The 4753-nt window shown below is 29.8% G+C and overlaps 1 long non-coding RNA gene across 2 annotated transcripts; it reads right to left on the bottom strand.

Moving 5' to 3' along the window:
- Positions 1–201: 201 nt before the first annotated feature.
- LOC125211058 lies at positions 202–953 on the bottom strand. 2 transcript variants are annotated; one of them, XR_007174450.1, is made up of 3 exons: positions 673–953; positions 554–588; positions 202–429 (listed from the first exon to the last, which is right to left on the bottom strand). It is a non-coding gene; the product is annotated as an uncharacterized LOC125211058 (long non-coding RNA). The 2 variants fall into 2 exon arrangements; XR_007174449.1 differs by having other exon boundaries at positions 554–585.
- Between the last annotated feature and the right edge of the window lie 3800 nt (positions 954–4753).

Genomic DNA, 4753 nt, shown 5'->3' with positions numbered 1-4753 from the left:
TTGTGAGTTTTTTATGTGTTGGGTAATTATGTGAAAGCATTCTCTTTGATGTTGCTCTGTAAATGCAGTGAAGTGAAAGCATTCTCTTTGATGCAGCTTTGGAAATGAAGTGAAAGCATTCTGTTGGGTAAGCATTCTCTTTGATGAAGAAATTACACCATTAGAATGGAGAAGAAGTTTAAGTTCATGTCTAAAGTATCATTCAAAAAATGGTAATCTTCTTATATAAAAGTTAATAAATTGAAAATACATTTTGTACAGAATAATCATTTTGTTCATATTATTCATCTATCCTTGTTTTTATGCGTTTCCTCTAAAAATGGAACTGTTCATTCTCTCTTCTTCTTCTTATTCTTCTTCTCTAGTTTTGAAATTTACTCTTCTTCTTCTTCTTCTATTCTTTGGTAAACAGTAGTTCTTGTTAGTTATCTGCAAAATCCAAAAAAATGCTGGAGGAGATTAGATTTAAACGCGTGGCTTTGTTAAAGATTCTTGATGAATTACAGACTTTGTAGAAGAAAAAATTACTTTAGACCAATCATATGAAATGTACCTTTATTGCTCGTCTTCTACTGCATGTTGATTCTGCTGGAAGAGTAGGTAATATTGTTGAAGCTTGTTGATGAATATTCATAGAAAGTAAAATTGTTATTGCAACCACATAAAATTTACCTGTATTGCTGCTGTCCTCTCATTTTGATTTTCTTTTTGTTTTTCTTTGTGCAGTGTGAGAAGGAGTTGCAAGAGGGATGTATCTGTGTTAATTATTCCATGTATGTGTAATAGGTGCAATAATAAATAAATACAGCAATAAAAAGAAATAACAAACTAAAAAACAATAAAATGTAAGCTTTGTAGGTAAAAGTATTAGATATCATTCACATACCTTATTATCTGCAAAATAAAGATGGTAATAATTCGAAATAAAAGAAAATAAGAATATGAAAGCAGATATAAAAGCAACATTAAGAGTGTAGAGAGAGAAATAAGTACCTGCATTATTTGTGCTCCAATGCAACTGGTATTTATAGAGAGATGTCTCAAGTATTGCAAATTTGAAATCTGATTTCCCTCCTTTTTTTTTGGCTCCTTGAAAAACGCTCTTTTTTTAAGTGGGAAAACTCTCTCTTTCTTTTAGGGGGGAAAACCCTCTCTTTTTATTGGGGGGAAAACCCTCACTTTGCAATTGATGTGATATAATTAGATTTAAAAATAAGTAAAATGCTTTTGACCATAGGATTTAATGCAAAAAAGTGTGTACTGTCGTTTAAACTATTGGTTAATACATGGAAGTGTGTGTTGGCTGTTGGCATTTGCAAAATTCCCCCCAAATTGCAAATTTAAAAAAAAGGGGGAATTCCCTTTGATTTCCCCCAAAAAAGAACCCAGCTTTTAATGATAGTATAGATCCTTGACCTTGAACATAGGGGACCATGGATAATTGGGTGTTTATCCAAAAATCTCTCACAATTCAGAGCATTGATCTCCGTGGCGAGGTGACTCTTAATTCTTCATGGGTTCAAACCATTTTTAATCATTTTTTTATTACATTTCTTAACTAAAGAACCACACCCACAACAATTTATCCCTATCCCTCAAATATTCATGAGTTCTACTATTTTATTATTCAGTTTGAAAATAAAATTAATAAAAATACATTTCCTCAATAAAACTTCATCAAAACTCAAAAATAACTTTACAAATTCCTAAAACTAAAACTTATGGAGTATAATTTGAATCATAAAATTTTAAATTCCACTATCGTTTAATGAAAATAATCTGAAGAATGAGATATTTATAGACGAATTTGGGATGAATTGAAGGATAAAAAATATAAAAAAAGTAACATTGGGAAAGTGAGAAAATTTTACTATTAATTTTAACTTTTCTTGATTTGATTTTTTTTTTTAAATCAAATTTTAAATGGCCAAAGCGGCGCCCACTCACGGGGATGGTGAAGGGGCGTGACCGCGTGACCAGGGAACACCACATCGCCCTGAGCGTCGTCCCTTCAGAAAGGGCTGAGCTATGCATTACGGGACGCCTAGTGGAACGGGATGGTTGCAACAACATCCCTTAACCATTTCATCCCAGCGGGATGAACCAACTCTCCATCAATAGGACCGTTGCTTATGCTCTTAGATGATTACCATAGAGTGGTGTCGATTGTTTCGATTTTGAGAATATAATGCAATTTAATCTTCTTACATACATAGGTAATCTATCGAATAATATGGAGTAGTACTATATAATTGAACATTGAAAGAAATGGTTAGAACAATCTATCAAACGTTGCTGATTAATTTTTGTAAGGGTTGGGTTGGTGAAATTTTATTCATAAAATTGTCCGTAGATATGATAAAATTGGATCATAATCTTCATTTCATTTTGAAATGTAGACTTTTTGTTCATGAAATTTTTTCTCAAAGACTCCATCTGTCTCATAAAAATAGATTTTTTTTAATCATTTTGGACCGTCCCTTTAAATTAGATTTACTCTAATAAATTGTTAAACCACTCCACATTAATAATAATATGGATCTCACAATCTACTAACACTACTTCCATTATCTTTTCTCATTTTCTCTTACTTTATTAATTGCACCTTAAACCTAGTGTTATTTCAAGATGTGCTAATTTTATGGGACGAAATAGAACACTCCATACATTTCTAATTTTTGGGTTTGGGATTTTCGTGTTTCAGTGGATCGATTCACCGCACTCGTCATTTACCATTATTTGGGGCAAATAAAATTATGCCCTAATTAACTACTTACCAAAAATTAAATCAAATGATATGCAGGAAGAGAGATTTGAGAAGAAGAAAGAGAGATTTGGGAAGGATAGACTTTGGTTTATTGGGTTCTTATAAAGAAGATTTTATAATTTTGTTTAATTTTTGTTTTTTTATAATTAGATATGTAGGGGACATGTACATGATTCGACTGCCTCATCAACATTGGGTTCGCCGATTTCTTTTTATGAAAACGGAGGAATATTTTTGGACTAACGTTCCAACGATGAGACATTTTCACCACTATACCCTTTTATATATGAAGCTGTATACACATAAGAAAGAAAGATTTTGTGGATCTAAATGAAATGGCACGAGAAGAAGAATTATTTTGATTAAACATCATCCAAGGTAACAAAGCCATGATAGAAATTAAAATGACAATGAAACTAAAAGATGGGTTGGATAAGTTAACATGTGTACTTGCATGTACAAGTATCAATTATTAAACAGCGTCCCGAAGCATGCCTTCCATATTTTTTCTGACAATCACTCACGCATTTATTATCGTCACATAATTCCCCACTTGTGGAGGGAAGATCTTTGCTGCATCTTCCTGCCTTTATTCCTACATCTCTTGCATAAATCACTGCAAATTTAAATTTGTCAGAAAATATATTTAGGAATTTTTAAAGACAGTATTTATTCTAGTAATGAACTTGAAAAATTAATACATGGACACATAATCAGCATAATAAGAAGAGCTGCGAAAACGGGACGCTTCATTTCTGATTTCATTGCAAAGATTTTGAAATAGTGTAGAGAAACCCAAGTCTTCTGTGCTATATATACAACATGGAAGTTTACATTGGATAGTAATTAAAGAGACTTCATTACATTGTTTCCTTGATTTTAGTTCAGAAAAATTTTGACATTTTGTTTTATCTAGCAAGGTCAACTTTAGTCCCTGATTTTAGTTAAGAATAATCTTGAAATTTTGTTTTATCTAGCAATATCAACTTTGACAAAAATATAGTTAAGAATAATCTTTAAATTTTGTTTTACCGAGCAATGTCAACTTTGACAAAAATATACTCCATCCATGAAAAATAATAACATTTGTGGACGATATGAGTTTTAATGAGAAATTGGTAAAGTAAGAAGGAGTCGAGAAAAAGTAGATAAAATAGGAGAGGGAAGGAGATATATGTTGATGATGTATTGATTGTAGGATATGATGCAAACAATGTTTTAAAAATTGAACCGAAGAAGCTACTGGTTTATGGTTGAACCGGTTAGACCGGTTCAACTACTGGTCGAACCGTTTTATTATAGCAAATATATATAATTAAATATATAATACAATAATATATCTTATTAAATTTAGTAAATGATAAAATAATTAATTATATGTCTCAAAAAATGTTAAACCGTATAGATAATTAGTATGTAGTGAATATAATTAAATATACTCTCTTTGTTCCAACTAAGTTGAGTCACTTTTTTTTTGCACTTGTTTTGAAAAAATTGTAATAAATAGTTAAAGTGGATACATTGTAAAGTAAAAACAAGAATCATGGAGATTAGACTCTTATCTACATTATTCTCGCTTTTACTTTATTATATATCCACTTTAACTATTTATTACGATTTTTACTTTTATGTACATTAATCTCGCTTTTACTTTATTATATATCAATTTAGCTATTTATTATGATATTTTCAAAACGAATGTAAAAAATAAATGACTCAATTTAGTTGGGACGGATATGAAGTACACATTATTAGTTAATGTAGATGAAAATTATAATATTATATATATAAATAGATAAAGTTTATATTAAGTCAAGAAGAAATGTACGGGTAGAGTAATATTATACTAACAAATATATATAATTAAATACAAACTAGTACTATTATTTAGTTTAAATGAAAATATATTTCAATATCAATAGATAGGGTATATAAATTAATTTTATAATTTTTTTTAATATTTAGTAAATAGTATTAAACTATAAC

The sequence above is a fragment of the Salvia hispanica genome, chromosome 3 (genome assembly GCF_023119035.1).
Source record: "Salvia hispanica cultivar TCC Black 2014 chromosome 3, UniMelb_Shisp_WGS_1.0, whole genome shotgun sequence".
NCBI classification, from domain to species: Eukaryota; Viridiplantae; Streptophyta; class Magnoliopsida; order Lamiales; family Lamiaceae; genus Salvia; species Salvia hispanica.
Note: the sequence above shows the minus strand (reverse complement) of the source record. Positions and strands in the feature narration are given on the sequence as shown.